Here is a 19,680-nt window from a genome sequence, read left to right on the forward strand (position 1 = left end):
AACACGCCAGTGGTATTAAACTCGTAATAAAATCGTCCTTCTCACCAAATTTAGAAAGCGATTCGACCAAGGAACGTCGTGTTAAGTCGTTATTTGTAAATCCCTCATGCCGCTGCAAGATATTTCTCACGCTAAAAAACCATATTTTAAAGCATTCTATCTCGATACCATGTAGAGCAGTTGAACGGAATGGACAGTGTCTTGAAAGCAGGATATAAGATGAACATCAACAAACGCAAAACGAGGATAATGGAATGAAGACTAATTAAATCAGGTGATTCTGAGGGAATTATATTAGCAAATGAGACGAAGTAGTAGATGACTTTTGCTATTTGGGGAGCAAAATAACTGATGATGGTCGAAGTAGAGAGGATGTAAACTGTAGACAGGCAATGACAAAGAAAGCGTTTCACAAGAAATGAAAATTGTTAACATCGGGTATAGTTTTGTCAGGAAGTCTTTTCTGAAAGTATTTGTATGGAGTGTAACCGTGCATGGAAGTGAAACATGGGCTCTAACTAGTTTAGACAAGAAGAACCTTTCGAAATGTGATACTACAGAAGAATACTGAAGATTAAATGGGTAGACCACACAACTAATGAGGAGGTACGGAACAGAACTGGGCATAAGAGGAATTTGTGGTACAAATTGACTAGAAGAACGTATCAGTTTGTAGGACATGTTCTGAGGCATCAAGGGATCACCAATTTAGTACTGGAGGGCAGCGTGGAGGGTAAAAATCGTAGACTGAGACCAAGATATGAATACACTAAGCAGGTTCAGAAGAATGTAGGTTGCTTGGAGATGAAGAAGCTTGCACAGGATAGAGTAGCATGGAGGGCTGCATCAAATAAGTCTCTGGACTGATGACCACAACACGCCATTTAGAAAGTGAAACAGAGGTTCTGCGATGTGTTCACAGGGTTGCAGGCGAGAGAGAATAATGGTAGATTGAGAATGATCACATAGGGTAGATGGTGTGTTGTGTGAGGCTGCTAGGAATTCTGTCTGCCATTTGGAATCAACCCTCTCCATTCAACTTGCGTTGGATCCTATGGAGTCGTTTTTGATTATTACTGCCACTGGCGAATCATATTCATGAACTCTCATATCTCAAAACAAGCCACGTTCTGATCCGATCCGCAAAGGACCCCGTACTGCAAAACTCCAGCATGCCTTTAGACAGTCTCTCTGCATCTTGTAACTATTCCTCACTCTGAGACCCGCCCTCTCTGTAGTTTTGTCCATATGATCGAGCCAATTGGACTTGGGACTCTGCAGAAGTCGGAGAACGCTATATCTGCCACATTACTTCGGAGAAACATGGTGGGCTGAGTTAATGCAACAGGACCATGTTTTGACCACTCGTTGGAAATGGGAACTTGTTGTCATAGATTGGTCAACTGTGTAAATTGTGTAACGACCATGCCAAAATAAGCTTTCTCCTACAACACAAAGGTAGTAGGGAAGACAGCATGAGCAGTTATTTTTGTGTTTCGTATTGAGAAAATTTGGAAGACTTCACTTGATATGGGAACTGGAAGAAGGTTGAGGATTTTGTTACAGTGCATTCCCAAACTGGATAAACGTACTCCGGTCTGAAAGAGATCTGTATTTCTCAGGGTGCATTCATGTCTGTCACCCAAACATTGTCTCCCTCCTCAGTATTTTATACCATCCAACAGAGAAAAAGTATGAACTATAAAATCTTCACTAACGTCACCAATAGAGAACTTAGAGAACTTGATAAGTTATTAGTGCATCCATTTCTTCCGATATATCGAGAATAAATACTGCCTGCATGGAGACATCGAGTGTATGTGATGATCCTATTAAATATACATGTCTTGGCCCAAAGCAGGTGGGCAGTGATCGAAGTCGCTTGCACAGACCAGTGAATAGTTTCGTAGTCCATCCTGTAGGAGGACCTTCTCCCAGAGACTAAAAGAGGGTCGTTGTGTCATTGTTTCATAAGCAGTTTGATGCATTGTACACAACAGCACATATTCTTTTTCTGCCACAACATCAAGGTTTGTGTCAGGTGCCAATCTGACATTAACATAATATGATCCATTGGCTGTCATAGGAAGGTGGACATCGCAAGGATGGTTGACAGGTGGAAATAAAAGATAGAGGTGGTGTTTCTTATTGACAAAAATGTAGAGGACATCGCAAAATAAGGAAACAATAATTTTTGACACATTGGAGCATTTCCAAACAGTTGTCCTAAGGTATCTCTACATTTAATCTCATCATCCACAGTGATGGGGTAGCAAATACCTCAGTGTTCAGTTTATGAAGAGACCCTGAGTATTGATTCCTCATATTGTTGGTGCACACTGCACCCATGTAATATGACTGCTGTTTTGGTGTCCTGGGTGGTAACCGTCCTGACCTCCAGATCCTTTGCATCTTTCATTTTTATGACTAACAGGGCATAACTGCTTATGGAGCAACGGGGTATTCTTCTGGATTGTTGTAGTGTCTGGATTCCAGGCCAAGAATGTACTAGGAAGAGGGAAATGATGGTATAACATAAACACAGATGCATAGCTGCGGTGTTTGGTATATGAAATAACATGCTGTGCTGCACTAACACAGTGAGCGAAACGCACTCTTCCACATACCACATTTCTCTAGCACACACTGATTACATTTACTCACAAACCCACGAAATCACTGCAGCTGTGAAACTGACGACTCAATTTGTGTCCAAGATGTTGCATAGAAATGGATGCATCGCATACGTCTTCATTCGTCTAGAGGAGGGTGTTGAAATAAGTTTTCCAACGACAGACATGACTGATCACACATGCACTGGACGTTCTCTGGTGACAATGGAATGGAGAGTTTCCTGTTAATGATTGTCGGTTGATAGCTCTCTAAGTCACACACAGAACATACAATTGTATATGAGTCTGTCACAAGTTATACCACACAACTGATGCACCCACAGAGAGCTTTAGCTTAATACTATCCTGAATCTACCTTCTGCCATGGAGGCCCCACGTGAAACCAATAAAGGTACACATACATACAGAGAAATAGTGCAATTTCACTAGGTGTTGATAACTGTACGACATTTACAAGCAATTATACACTACTGGCCTTTAAAACTGCTACACCACGAAGGTGACGTGCTACAGGCGTGAAATTTAACCGACAGGAAGAAGATGCTGTGATATACCGTTTCAGAGCATTCACACAAGGTTGGCGCCGGAGGAGACACCTACAACGTGCTGACATGACGAAAGTTTCCAACCGATTTCTCATACACAAACAGCAGTTGACCGGCGCTGCCTGGTGAAACGTTGTTGTAATGCCTCATGTAAGTAGGAGAAATGCGTACCATCACGTTTCCGACTTTGATAAAGGTCGGATTGTAGCCTATCGCGATTGCGGTTTATCCTGTCGCGACATTGCTGCTCGCGTTGGTCGGCATCCAATGACTGTTAGCAGAATATGGAATCGGTGGGTTCAGAAGGGTAATAGGGAACGGCGTGCTGGATCCCAACGGCCTCTTATGACTAGCAGTCGAGACGACAGGCATCTTATCCGCATGGCTGTAACGGATCGTGCAGCCACGTCTCGATCCCTGAGTCAACAGATGGGGACGCTTGCAGGACAATAACCATCTGCACGAACAGTTGGACGACGTTTGCAGCAGCACGGACTATCAACTCGGAGGCCATGACTGCGGTTACCCCTGACGCTGCATCACAGACAGGAGCGCCTGCGATGGTGTACTCAACGACGAACCTGGGTGCAAGAATGGCAAAACGTAATTTTTTAAGATGAATCCAGGTTCTGTTTACGGCATCATCATGGTCGCATCAGTGTTTGGCGGCATCGCGGTGAACGCACATTGGAAGCGTCTCTTCGTCATCGCCATACTGGCGTATCACCCGGCGTGATGGTATGGGGAGCAATTGTTTACAGGTCTCGGTCACCTCTTATTCGCATTGGACGCAGTGGACGTTACGTTTCAGATGTGTTTTGGCCCGTGGCTCTACCCTTCTTTTGATCCCTGAGAAACCATACATTTCAGCAGGATAATGCACGACCGCACGTTGCAGGTCCTGCACGGGACTTTCTGGATACGGAAAATGTTCGACTGCTGCACTGGCCAGCACATTCTCCAGATCTCTCACCAATTGAAAACGTCTGGTCAATGGTGGCCTGGCAACTGGCTCGTCACAATACGCCAGTCACTACTCTTGATGAGCTGTGGTATTGTGTTGAAGCTGCATGGACAGCTCTACCTGTGCACGCCATCCAAGCTCTGTTTGAATCAATGTCCAGGCGTATCAAGGCCGCTATTACGGCCAGATGTGGTTGTTCTGGGAACTGGTTTCTCAGGATCTATGCACCCAAATTGCGTGAAAATGTAATCATATGTCAGTTCTAGTAAAATACATTTGTCCAATGAATACCCGTTTATCATCTGCATTTCTTCTTGGTGTAGCAATTTTAATGGTGACTAGTGTAGAAAATGTGGCGAGATGTGATGTCGATCGTAGGAGCAGAAATGATCTAAAATATATGTAATTGCCGTAATTTCCGGAAAATACGTGCACATTGATTGAAAATACGCCACAGTGTCGGGAAATTGATGGGTAATGAAGCAGTGCTTGCATGTCTTCTCCTTGTGTAAAAATATTTTTTGTACACAAAATCAAGTATGTGACAGCAATATGATTCCAAGAAAAAGTTGACGTGGAGGCACCGGGAATCAGGTAACAGTCATTTTTCCTGGACAGATATAAAACAGCTAGATTAGATTATTTAGTGTGGATGACCACCAAATGCAGAATATCACATTTATATATGCCAGATCACAAGCCCAGGTCTGACCCAAAAGTTATCAGCATCAACTTATAGATTTTTTGTAAAGTGTACATAACTAAAGTGGGTTGTATTACTAGCTGGCAGACAGCAATATACAACTACAGAATGGATCAAGTGCTTGACCCTGTGCAAGACTGTTTGGACATCTTCAATCCAAACAAACAGTATTTAATATGTGCTGCTCTGTACCCCTTACCAATAACAACTATGCAGTCTCAGGCAACAAATAACTGACAGAATAGTTGCTGCATCGTGTTTAACAACACTCTGTGATATGTCTATTGAAGTAAAAGGGATGCATACAAATTGACAGCCTTCTTTGATGCTTTCCTGGAAAAGAGAACCATCTGCCTCTAAATTGTCATGGATCTGATACAAAGTAGATGAAGTGATCAGTTGAGAGGGGTTGTAATGAGGAATGGTTTAATGATAGACTGATGATGGATTATAGGGAGAGGGAGACGTTGCGGCACGTGATTAATCACACATTTCACCATTTCCCTTCTGTTGTTCTCTTGGGGCGCACCAGTTGTGTGGTATAGTTTGCAATCGACTGATATACAAATGTGAGTTTTGTGTGTGTCTCAGAGCGCTATCTACAGGCGATTGTTAACAGCAAATCTCTCCAAACCACTGTCAGCACATGTGATTAGTGGGGCATGGTGTGTAATTTCACATATGAAACACTGCAGCTATGCGTTTGTGTTTGTGTTCTTAATCATTTCTGTCGCCCGGCACCTTCTTGGTATGGAACGTAGGCATTATAACAATTCTACAGAACTGATAGCACAAAGCGACTTACATAATATATTTCAAACTCCTTCTTTCTGGAGCTCCATCATGCATATCTGAAACGTTTCTTCTTCTCCTTATTCGTCTGTTACATCAGCACAGCACTCTCAAATGTATCAGGCTTGTATCTACTATTCACCAATAAAGACTGCTAAACTCTTCAGCATTCAACCACCTTTGAAAGGTAGTGTGTAACTGGCTGGGGAACGAGAGTAAGATTAGTACGGAACAGTCTTCACAGAACGGCATAAAACCGGTCTATATCACTACATGTTTGGAACAGATATTAAACTCTTTGCGACACCTAAATATCGAAGTGTACTGATTACGTGGGATTCAGCTCGTTCGGTTGCTTCAAGAAGGTGGTGTGTATAGTACCTCCCAACTTCTGGTCAGTTTCGCATTAAATCGTCAACGGTGTTTCAGAGGCGGAGGGGTGGGGGGTATTTGTGAAAACAGAGGAAGAGTTATGAGACGCATGGAGACAAGTCATATAGAGTTTTACTCAGGATCCTTAGCCTATGGTTCAACGAAGGGGTAGTTTGTTTCGAAATACAGCGCTGAGTGCTAGAGCTTCGAATCTCCGACTTTATCCCACGAATGCGAGAGGGAGGTGACAAATCGCAATAAAACCTTACTGAATTTATAATATGTTTCGGCTAAGGAACATAGTTTTTCCAGCTGCTCTCTGCTGATGGTTATTTCCTACACTGAAAAACAGTATTTGTTTCATGTGATGTAGGCTGTGTAAAAGGGTTCGCTATATTTCCACATGTATATAGCACTCGCAAAGTAATGGAGGGGGTGGTTTATCAGTGATACAAAAACTGAAAACTGTGCTGCAGTGTCACTGGCAGATAGCATCTTGAGATCGACACGATGAGTCATTTTGTTTACATAACAAATGGTGGTTTGGACCTCGTGTTATTGAGTAGAATACGTTAAAATTATGGAAAACCTGCTAAAATGACGAAAATTATTGGAAAACACGTAAAATTTATGAAATACAACAAAAAATGGGGAGTGTTGATGGTACTTACACTTGAGTGTATGAAAATCACTACATTCCTCCACCAGTGGAAATTCCACCTGATGTTGGATACTATCTGTGATCTATGTGTTTAAGCCCTGCAGAAGAGCCCCTTGTTCCAAATGTAGTTATCACTGTAAGTCATAAAAATGAAAGACGCTCCAAAGATTTGGAGCTCAGGATGAATACCACCTAGGACACCGAACTTCGATCATATATGTGGGTGAAATATGCACCAAAGATATGAGGAATCAGGGTCTCTTCGAAAAGGTGTACACTGAGACACCTGCTAACACCTGCTATTCTGTCACTGTGGAAGATGAGATAAAATGTAGAGAATATCATCTTACACTGCTGCCTGGAAATGCTAAAAAATGCCACAAACTTAATAAGAAACACCGCCTCTGTGTTTTATTTCAACCGTCCTGTGTTCTGTGGGAACAGCATACTTTACCTCATGCAATGTTCAGCTTTCTGTGACAACCAATGGATCGAAACGTGTTAGTATTGGATTAGTATTGACACAGATCTCAAAGTAATGGTGGAAAAACAAAATGTATGGCACTGTGCAAATCTATAGTCATACACAGGTCCCCTGTGTTACGGCAGACAAACAATGTACCAAAAGGCTTATGAAAGAACAACACAGGGGTCTTCCCTTGTGACTGATAGTCACTGTGATGTGGTCCTCCTACATGGTGAGCGAAACATACACTGGACTATGCAAGCGACTACAGTCACTGGCCCCCTGCTCCAAAGGACCAATGCCTATATATTTAATAGGACCACCACATCTTCTTGACGTCAGCACACAGAAGGTATTTGTTTTCGACGTATTGGAAGAGAGCGACGCAGCAGTATCTGATCGAGTTCCCTAACGCGTGACGTTAGGGAGGTTTTCATAGGTCGTAATTTTTCTCTGTTGGATGGTAAAAAATAACAAGGAAGGAGAAAATGTTTGGGAGGTAAACCTGAATGCACCCTAGGAGATATAGATCTCCTTCTGACTGCAGTACATGTATGTTGTTTGGACACCTGCCGCTATGCAATAGCAAAATCCTCGTCCGTGTTCCAGTTCCTGTATGAAGTGAAGCCTTCATAATTTTCCCGATAGCAAAAACGACCGTAGCTGTTCGCAATCTCTTTTCTATTACCTGGAGTTGAACGAGAAAGCTTTGTTTGGCACTGTCGTTACTCGCTGTACAAGGTTGGCCAAGCTACAACAACATGTTCCCATTTCCGACGACTGGTCAAAACATGGTCCTATCGCATTAACTCAGCCCACCCTGTTGATCCATGGGATGCAAAAGATGATACATATAGCGCTCACTGACTTCCGCTCAGTTCCGACTTAAACTGGATCCATCACAGGGACAAAGCTGCAGAGAGAGTGGGATAGAGAGTGAGGAACAGTAACAAGATGCAAAGGGACTGTCTAAAATCACTCTGGTGGTTTGATGTATGGCGTCCTTAGCAGACAGGTTCGGAAAATGTGACTCGTGTCATGACTATGATATACCAGTGGCTGTAATTATTAAAAGACGCCTCCATAGGATCCAGCGCAAGTGTGTGGTTGAATCGACAGACTCGATTCCAAATTGCAGACAGAATTTCTACCAGTAAGCGTAACACTATAGATATGAAACGCCGGTGAATTGGTTATGGACTTTGTACACTTCTTACAGCTTCAATCTAGCGTTCCACTTTTTAAGTGGTTTCTCATGTTCCGACATTTGCAAAGAAAATGACTATATCAGGACGTAACTGAGGTATGGAACTGACATAGGAAATTGTGATTTCAGTGCACCAGTAGCTGTGAGGGGTATGAAAGATTTTAAGTGAATTATTATGTCCAATCATAAGCAACACATAGAATTGATATATCTAGAGAAACAGCCATCAGGAGGAGTATTTCCGATACTTCGATCACTGTTGAATTTCATCAGATTGGGGCTGCAAAAGTAATGTTTAATTGCAATTGCAGTGATAAACATGAGGCTGGTTTTCCAGGACGAGTCCATTTGGTGAGCGGGCCGCATGGCAGAGGTAGTTGGTGGGAGGAACAAAATGACATTTAAGGCCTAAAGCCGTCGCGAGAGTCGGTCACAAAGAAAATTTCCTGTCAGGTAGCTAGTGGTTCTTGCCCGCAGCCACAATGACAACTCCTGGCGGCAACGCACTCTGTGTAGTTGAGTAGTGTAGTGCCCAGTCTGCATTGGACAGTCTCCGTGATTGCGTGTGTTTCACGTATTCTCCACGGATAATTGAGTAATTCAGTACAGATTGCAGCAAAGTGTTGACGCTGGACATATAGATAATATCGGAATTCCTAGCACTCCAGTCATCCCCAGATGCTCACCATAGCTGCTATGGTACACACTGACAGGCACGTGCATCCATGACTGCAGCTGCTTCTTCTTCTGTAGTGGTCAATCCAAGGATTGGTTTGCAACAGCTACAATGGCAGCTTGTCTCCATTCCGTGCGTCTTTCAGCTTTTCTCTTCATTTCTTTATAGGTGTTACATCCCACATCTTTCACGATTTGATCCATGTACATCAGTCGTGGTCTTCCTCTTGGTCTTTTTCCCTCGACATATCCCTCTATGATTGTGTTCAGGAGTCCTTTATGTCTTAATAGATGGCCTGTAAATTGCACTCTTCTTTTAACAATGAAACTCCAGAAGCTTCTCTTCTCACCTGCTCTTTCCAGAACCACTTCGTTTGTGGCCTTGTCGATCCATTTTATTTTGAGCATGCGTCTATAGCACCACATTTCAAAAGAATTTAGCTTCTGATCTTCCTCTGTCCCGAGAGTCCATGTTTCACATCCATAGCATGCCACACTCCACACATATGATTTCAAAAATCTTTTCCTGATTTCAAGGTTGATGCTCTTAGATGTTAATATGTTTTTCTTCTTGTTAAAAGCAGCCTTTGCTTGAGCTATTCTACTTCTCACTTCTGCCTTGCTCCTTCCATCCCTGGTAATATTACTGCCCAGATAAGTAAATTTATCAACTTGTTCAAGCAGTTCATTGCCTACATGAACTTGGACTTTCACTTGATCTTCTTTGTCGCATGCCATTACTTTTGTTTTTGCTTTATTAATTCTCATATTATATTCTTCACCCATAACTTTATCCATTCTATTCTATTCTATTCCAGCTTATTTAATTTATCGATTTAATTAATTAGTGTATCAAATTTATTGCATGTGATGGCGCTATCCTAATAAGTCAGGCTTGAAAGTGTGCTTTTATTGGCGAGGGAGACGGGAGAGGGTTGGAAGTTTACAGACGGGTGGGGGAGTTGGAGTGGAAAGTATCAGATTGGGAGCTTTCTAGAAAGGACAGATTATCCCCAGTGCTCATAAATCGACCCTGAGGTGGACATAAATCCCTTAGAAGAACAATAGGTTAAGGGCATAACTAAATCGACTGTCTCAATTTAATTAATTTTCATATCAGTTTGATATCAAAGGTGCACCAGAACTGTGTAGACCCCACTTCTTACAGGAGTGATGTCTAGGGGTTTATAGTCTATTCTTCAATTTTCCGCATATAATTAGCTCTTCTCGTCTAGCGTTTGACAGTTCACTCCCTTCATCAGTTCTGCTATATAGCTAGAGAAGGAGGCCGAAATGCACGCGTCAACTCACGCAGGTGGGCGGTAGGTCTGAAACAGGATACGTAATGAATGCTATAAAGAAAAGAAGGTAACTGCTGGAATACTTAACTTTAATCCATCGTTTGTACACAGCATTCTTGATGATACAAGTGAGACTCTCTCTAGAAATGGTTAATGGCGCCTTGCTAGGTCGTAGCCATGGACTTAGCTGAAGGCTATTCTAACTGTCTCTCGGCAAATGAGAGAAAGGCATCGTCAGTGTAGTCGCTAGCAAGTCGGCTGTACAACTGGGGCGAGTGCTAGTACGTCTCTCTAGACCTGCCGTGTGGTGGCGCTCGGTCTGCAATTACTGACAGTGGCGACACGCGGGTCCGACATGTACTAATGGACCGCGGCCGATTTAAAGCTACCACCTAGCAAGTGTGGTGTCTGGCGGTGACACCACAAGTTCAGTGACACACATCCAGGGGTCAACCTCTCATTCTTTGTATCCGTCTAGTAACCACTGTTGGTCCTATTTCTTATGGGTCCGACATACTTCCAGAATAAACTGCAATACGTCGCACAACTCGTTTGTAACCAACCTACTTTCCAGAGTGTCTGCATTTTTCTTCCAGTGAAGAAATACGACAAATTTCAAACCTGAGATAAATAACATAATTTGTCTTGGATGTGAAATATCCTCTAAAACAGATCGCAACATACAAAACTTCGGAAATTTAAAGATATGTGTCTAAAAGTACATAGAATACTGATATATAAAACGAAAAAAGAAAGAAAACTGTAAGTTTATAGTACATTGGTGGTCCTGGTAGCATTAAACGGAAGTGATATGTGAGGACAGAAGACAGAAATTTTTGTCAACTAAGATGAAATTTCTCAGAACAGTAAGAGGCTGTACATTGATGGGCGAAATACGAAACACAGAAATGACACGGCAGCTCCAATACTCCTATAAATGCATGTGTATGTGTGTTGGCTGTATTTGCATTGATATTGCCCCGCCTGAAAAGTGAATTAAATTACGGATTGACAAACTGCAACTGGGAATAACGTGTGTATTTGTTCCACAAGTTGTTACAACACTTCTTTAGAACTTCGTCCTGATCAGTACTTTGGATCTAATCCTAGACAAAGTAGAAGAATTGGGCGCTAATGATATGTTTATTGTGGAACAACTCTCAAAGAAAAATTTGTAAATTGAACAAGTGTAGACATAGAACGTTATCTCCTACCTCACTGATCTAAAGTCGTGTCCCCTCTTATAAGACAGTAGCACTACGCGGTTGATACTGATTCGCATCAAAGTAAAGAAAGCGTCCACCCTGACTGGCAGCGTCAGTAAAGAGCTCTGCGAGCAAATAAATAGGTCTTTACACATAGATTCCTTATCTGCCAAGCCGTGGTGCGTATTTCATCGAATTTTGTGGTGGGAAGAGCAATTCTACAGCGCCGATCTGTTCGCTGCTCCCGGTGGTCGTGCAGACGAAGTGCGTTGCGCGGCTAAAAATTCTGATCACACAGAGCACGCGAAAGAGAATTCGCGATCTCGTAACGGGGAAGCTACTCCCGTACGTTGCCGGGCACGAATCAAGAAATTTGCTAGTTCGTAAGCTGGGAGCAGAGACTTGACTCAAGTGTGTGGCCATAATGCCTATGTCTCCACAAAGAAGTACACGTTCGTTTTTGTGCTCACAGAGAAACGAATGACGGCGTTCCAACTGGCGAAATCAGCAGTTTCGAATCTAATGGTGATAATGTTCATTGACGCCTTATCAGCAATGTCTCAAAACGCAATCCAGCGAGCTGTGTCATATTGTAAGCCGCCATAGGGTCCCCTCACCACAGTCCTCTCAACACACAGTGGCTAACTTAGAGCTAATCTGGCCTTGTCATCGTGAAGTCTCCTTCCGGCCATTCATTGCGCCCGTTACAAAGCATGAAGCACGAAGCTGTTACCCAATAATCTTCCCCTTCCTTCGGCAGAGATTTTTAGAACAAATTGTGATCCCTCCTTCGTTTACTCTTAAGCCAAGAAGATACGTTTCGGCGTCTTTTGGTGATGCGCCTTGGTGTTTGGCATGAGAACTTGTGATACCATCACCTCGCATCTGCTGGAGGCATTCCTAGCGTGTTCCTCTGTACTAAAACGGTTGGCGGCGGCGCTTGTAAAATGATATCCCTACTACCTTTTGGTTCCAGCATCCTCCTCTTTAGCAACCAAAGGACCGCTGTGAGAAGCCCCTAGCCACCTGCTTCTTTTCAGAGTCATGAACTGCCTTGGCTGTAGCCCTAGTTCCCTGTCACTTTCGGACACTGCAAAAGCCCACGTTCGCTCTGCTGTCAGAGCCAGCGCAAAATCTCAGTCAAACTACGTGCCTCTACAGAAATGTCAGTATGAGCCTACCTAGTATCAACCAATAAATGATTCATAAGTCAGTAACCCCACATACAGTAGAGACACATACTAAGTAAATGAAATGGAAGTTATCGAAGTTATTCATGTATGATGGCAAAATCTTTCCACCTTACATATCTACTGAGTTTCGTTTTGGCAACCAAAACTATATATTCAACTGGTGTAACTGTTTAGAAAGAGTGGAGAAAAATCATAAATCGAATATTGTGATGAACTAAAAGCCCACTGAACAGTGAAAGAGTGAAGTGCAGGACGTCCGAGCACAAGACGGTTCCCGGAACAGGCTGTGCCGTGAAGTGAAGAAAATGATGAATCCTGTACTAATGGAATAAGACCCTGGGCCTTCGTTCAGTTTAAGCAACTATTTCTCATCTCCACTGTAACTAATATCTACACCACGAATCTTCCCAATGATATGAGAATTAATCTGCTGTAATACCCAGTATGTGAAAACAGAATTCAACATTTCTGCCTTATTCAATAAATTTTTTCTGCGACCGCACTGTCAATATCTAAAACTACCGGTGTTTTTGTTTACTGCTGAATGAGTATTCTTTGTTTCTTGTATACATGCAGACGTGGCTTTTATGTAATTCTAACAGGCTGTTGAGGGTGAAGGGGAGGGATGTTAGAAGTTTTTATTATTTATTTTATTATTTATTTTCATCAGTGCAGACCCGACGTTTTGATTGGTGTTTGTATTACTACTTGTGATTCGTGGAAAGCGGCGAGTGGAAAACTAGGAGGCGCTCGTGACGTGGCGTTATTCCTGCTTTCTAGCGCCGGCTACGGTGACCGAAACGTCGGTAGTCTCACATATTGACAATGCGGTCTCAAACCCAGACAAAATTTATTGACTGTTGCAATGGCCGCGGAAGCCTACGTTTATATTTCTGCCTTAGTTTCATCAAACGATTTTTCGCTTTTAGTTTTGGTTTGTACGTAAGAGGTCTGTGCTACTGTTGATAGACCGCCACAAAATTTAGACTTCTTCTTTATTTACACACCGTGACGCTATTTCTGCAACATCCTTGAGCCGTGGCGCTCGTTACTGGCGCACCAGTCCCTTGGATGTCCATTATCGATCCTTCGATGTTTCTTATCTTTGCTTCCCTTGTTGCTTTCGCATTCGCGGGGCGAGTGGCAGTTGACGTTTGCTCCGGCTACCTGCTGAGACGCCTCGAGGTACGAGGTGGGAGCAACCACGTATATGTGGAGTTGGTTGTTCGCCGTCTGCCGGTTCAGGATGGAGGATATGTGTTGGCTGCCTGCCTGTCTGCTCTCCTGATTTTGCTCGCCGTGCCTTGCGACCGCCTACCTTGGGTTGCTGCCTGGTGTATCCCACACGAGCCATACCGGACATCCAGCAGAAGTTAAGCAGCCTTGTGTTTCTTTTAAAGAAAAGGAGCAAATGTATAAGACTTTTGTAACCAATTTTGGTGGGCTCTTAAGTGTGGCCTTAGCGTTTACACTGCCTTTGGGGAGACCTAATTCTTTTAAATTTAAATAGTTGGGGTTCCCTGTCCTTTATAATCTTTTGGGGGTTTTATTTGAATTTTCTCTTTGGGGCTCCTTCCTTGTGCTTGGTTAAATGTTTACTTGTATAGAGAAGTGACTCCTGGTTAAAACTCGGAGAAGGTGTTTGATATTACTGCCACTTCCGGCATTCGTCTTTTCAATCAAGTGTTGTTATCCCTTCGAGCGACCTGGTGTCACTCCTCGTTAATTAATGCTGGTTTATGTGTACTTAATTTTGAACTGGCCATTTGAATTGATATTTTGGAGCGCAGTGTAGCACTAAGGCAACCTCATTGTTTAGCACCTGGCGCCCCGGCCTAGTACCGTAATTTTCAGTGGCACGAGTTAGCTCCACTACCGGTTTTACTGATGTGCTCCCTTCAAAATCTTGTCTTGTATAAGTTTGCACCATGTGTGTCTGGGAACACAGAGATGAGCTTTAGTGCGACTTCATTGCTAGTAAGTTAATGGAATCTTCATTTTGGCTTCGCTTCCTCTGAAGAGTTTGAGTGGAGCGTAGTGTGTTTGATTTGTTATTCATTTAATTGGTGTAAGTTTGTTTATTTAATGGGGAGAAAGACATTTAAAGACTGTTGGTATTACCTCCCCTAGTTGCTGGGTGTTGCTAATTCGTTCCAAATGGTCTACTACTTATTCAATGGCAAGGCTGTTGATTAGTTGGTTACTGCGAGTACAAATTAACGCTATTTATTTGTTGCCGAAATTGTTAAATTGTCTGTGTCGTGATTCAATCACTAGCTACATGGTTGAGCTAAATTGATGTAAACGTTACATTGCCTCCTTAAAATTTGTTGCCAGCAGAAACCCTTAAGAGAAGTAAGTTTCGTCACTGCTTACGCTAAACTTTATTGGGAGCAACATTTCATGTAGTTAAATTTTGTCTTAAAATGTGTATTTCTCTTATACAATAAACGAGTAATAAAAGAAAAAAGCAAGTGTCCGGTTTGTAACACGTATCAGTCCTTTATTCTAAACATTGAACATGGTAGCAATTAAAAATTTAGATTAGCCGTTTAAGGGATATTGCAGTACATTTCTTTTGAATGGACAGCGCCGATTAATTGCCTTTAGGAGACTGCCAGTACTGATTTGTAGCGCAGTCTTCGAATCCAAACGGAACGTCTACATCTACATCTACATCTACATCTACATTTATACTCCGCAAGCCACCCAACGGTGTGTGGCGGAGGGCACTTTACGTGCCACTGTCATTACCTCCCCTTCCTGTTCCAGTCGCGTATGGTTCGCGGGAAGAACGACTACCGGAAAGCCTCCGTGCGCGTTCGAATCTCTCTAATTTTACATTCGTGATCTCCTCGGGAGGTATAATTAGGCGGAAGCAATATATTCGATACCTCATCCAGAAACGCACTCTCTCGAAACCTGGACAGCAAGCTACACCGCGATGCAGAGTGCCTCTCTTGCAGAGTCTGCCACTTGAGTTTGCTAAACATCTCCGTAACGCTATCACGCTTACCAAATAACCCTGTGACGAAACGCGCCGCTCTTCTTTGGATCTTCTCTATCTCCTCCGTCAACCGGGCCTTGTACGGATCCCACACTGATGAGCAATACTCAAGTATAGGTCGAACAAGTGTCATGTAAGCCACTTCCTTTGTTGATGGACTACATTTTCTAAGGACTCTCCCAATGAATCTCAACCTGGTACCCGCCTTACCAACAATTAATTTGATATGATCATTCCACTTCAAAACGTTCCGCACGCGTACTCCCAGATATTTTACAGAAGTAACTGCTGCCAGTGTCACGGGATGAGTCGGCCCGCCGCTGCCGGGACACGCAGCTGAGGAGAGCAGAGCAGGCGGAGTCTGCACTCGCAGTGGGGGCAGAGCGGCGCCCTGCGCGGAGGCCGGCGGCCGCGCCGCGCGCTCCTAAACTCGGACTCTGCGCATAATCCCTTCGACCCACTTGGCCTCGCGTAGCGCTGCGCTGGAGCGAAGTTTCGCTGCAGATGCTGGGGAGGCGTTCGCAGAACGTGTGTCTTGTAATACTGCTGTGCCAGTCCCCCCCCCCTCTCTCTCTCTCTCTTGCTAGGCGCCATTGTTATCAGCAGTGGCAGTTCCCGGCACGAGGACCAACTAACAACAAGGCGGAACGAGATCCGCCCACAGTTCGCACAGCGTAGGTGACCTTCTTCCACGGGACACTGTGAACGCCTGCAAATTGGCGATGAGACAGCGTTTACTTGCACGTCTACGAAGTTACTGTGAGGATACATATACTGATAAATTTGTTCATTTGAGGTTAACGTAATTAAAGGATTATCAACAACCCCTCCCCCACGCTCCCCACACTGCCACTCATCCCAGGTTCGCTGAAGTAGTCTCCCATGTGTCTGGCTAGCAGTCACTCCTCACCAGTTGTCGCTGCTGGCGCCTCGAGGCGTCTGTATCGATAGTAGGTCGGTGGCCATAGTGTTCTGGCTGATCAGCGTATACAGGGTGGTCCACTGATCGTGACCGGGCCAAAAATCTCACGAAACGAGACTCAAACGAAAAAACTACAAAGAACGAATCTTGTCTAGCTTGAAGGGGGAACCAGATGGCGCTATGGTTGGCCCATAAATGGCGCTGCCATAGGTCAAACGGATACCAACTGCGTTTTTTTCAATAGGAACCCCATTTTTAGTACATATTCGTGCAGTACGTAAAGAAATATGAATGTTTTAGTTGGGCCACATTTTTAGGTTTGTGTTAGATGGTGCTATAATAGTCACAAACATGTGGCTCACAATTTTAAACGAGCAGTTGGTAACACGTAGTTTTTTTTTCAATTAAACTACGCAACTTAGGTACGTGTGAACATTTTATTTCGGTTGTTCCAATGTGATACATGTACCTCTTTGAACTTATCATTTCTCAGAACGCATGCTGTTACAGCTTGATTACCTGTAAATACCACATAAATGCAATAAGTGCTCAAAATGATGTCAACCTCAGTGCATTTGGCAATACGTGTGACGACATTCCTCTCAACAGCGAGTAGTTCGCCTTCCGTGATGTTCGCACATGCATTGAGAATGCGCTGACGCATATTGCCAGGCGTTGTCGGTGGATCACGATAGCAAATATCCTTCAACTTTCCCCACAGAAAGAAATCCGGGGACGTCAGATCCGATGAACTTGCTGACCATGGGTTGGTGCTTCGACAACCAATTCACCGGTCATGCTATTCAATACCGCTTCAACCGCACGCGAGCTGTGTGCCGGACATCCATCATGTTGGAGTACATCGCCATTCTGTCATGCAGTGAAACATCTTGTAGTAACATCGGTAGAACATTACGTAGGAAATCAGCGTACATTGCACAATTTAGATTCCCATCGTCAAAAAGGGGACCAATTATCCTTCCTCCCATAATGCCGCACCATACATTAACCCGCCAAGGTCGCTGATGTTCCACTTGTAGCTGCTATCGTGGATTTTCCGTTGCCCAATAGGCATATTACGCCGGTTTACGTTACCGGTGTCGGTGAATGACGCTTCGTCGCTAAATGGAACTCGTGCAAAAAATGTATGTCCCGTAATTTCTCTTGTGCCCAGTGGCAGAACTGTACACGACGTTCAGAGTCGTCGCCATGCAATTCCAGGTGCATAGAAATATGGTACGGGCGCAATCGATGTTGATGTAGCATTCTCAACACCGATGTTTTTGAGATTCTCGATTCTCGCGCAATTTGTCTGCTACTGATGTGTGGGTTAGCCGTGGAAGCAGCTAAAACACCTACTGCGGCATCATCATTTGTTGCAGGTCGTGGTTGACGTTACCCTTGTGACGGAACACTTGCTGCCGGCCGGTGTAGCCGAGTGGTTCTAGGCGCTTCAATCTGGAGCCGCGTGAGCGCTACGGTCGCAGATTCGAATCCTGCCTCGGGTATGGACGTGTGTGATGTCCTTAGGTTAGTTAGGTTTAAGTCTAGCGGACTGATGACCTCAGGTGTTAAGTCCCATAGTGCTCAGAGCCATTTGAACCATTTGAACACTTCCTGTTTCCTTAAATAACGTAACTATCCGGCGAACGGTCCGGACACTTGGATGATGTCGTCCAGGATACCGAGCAGAATACATAGCACACGCCCGTTGAGCATTTTGAGCACAACAGCCATACATCAACACGATATCGACCTTTTCCGCAATTGGTTAACGGTCCATTTTAACATGGGTGATGTATCACGAAGCAAGTACCGTCCGCACTGGCGGAATATTGCGTGATGCCACGTACTTATACGTTTGTGACTATTACAGCGCCATCTGCCACAAAGCGAAAAAAGTGGTGCAACTAAAACATTCGTATTTCTTTACGAACCACACGAATTTGTAATAAAAAATGGGGTTTCCTATTTAAGAAAACGCAGTTGATATCCGTTTGACCTATGGCAGCGCCATCTAGTCGGCCGACCATACCGCCATCTGGTTTCCCCCTGCAAGTTTCGTTCTTTGTAGTTTTTTCGTTTGACGCTTATTTCGTAATATATTTGGCTTGGTGACTATCAATGGACCACCCTGTATATATTGAGTATATTATGGCAGCATTTTCAATTTGTAACTTCGACAATAATGATATGAAATACAAAAACCAAGTTTTGTTGCCCCTGTAAGGCATTAGATAGGTAATGAACGCTTTAAACTGGGTGACCGAGCTATTGCTTTATCCTTTTAATTATATATAGGGATCCGCCAAACCTACGGAAACACTGTTAAAATGCATGCTTGAACATAAATACAAGATGCTAGCCGAACCCATTGGTCGTGCTGTTGTATTTTACCACGAACGGTACTGATACAGTCCTGAACACGTTGGAAATGTCCGTCGTGGTCATAACAGTGTCCAGTCTAGTTGTGAGTGCATTACGGCGGAGCAAGTGGGCAAATTGTTGGTGCTCCTCTTGTGCATGGTTCCGTAACCGAGGTACCGGAAATATTTGATGTTTCAAGAGGCACCATATCGAGGATCTATACCACATACAGGGAAAGCGGACAAACATGATTCGCGAAGTTACATCGCGGACGAAAGTGTGTGTTGAGAAGAAAACTGAAGAGGATTGTGACGACAGCTAGAAAAGTCAATACAGAAATGATTTCCAGAACCAAAACAATGAGGATGGAGCTCCACAACCGGGGAACTGCAGCGTGAGCTGTAATTCCACAAGCATGCATCGCTGACGAAAATTCCCGTAACTGGAGAACGTGGTGTCGAAGCCATAAAACATGCACTATGTAGCAATAGAGACAACTCATTTGTCAGATTATTCTCGTTTCATACTATATCTAACTTCTGGCCGAGTCTAAGTCCCCAAGAGCGTAAAATGGTCCGGTGATAAGCTGGGTTGCCATATCGCGGTCTTCCACGGGCCTCACGGTTACTCTGCTAGGTAAAATTACACCCTACGATTTTGTCACCAT

The sequence above is a fragment of the Schistocerca cancellata genome, chromosome 3, assembly GCF_023864275.1.
Source record: "Schistocerca cancellata isolate TAMUIC-IGC-003103 chromosome 3, iqSchCanc2.1, whole genome shotgun sequence".
Classification (NCBI taxonomy): Eukaryota; Metazoa; Arthropoda; class Insecta; order Orthoptera; family Acrididae; genus Schistocerca; species Schistocerca cancellata.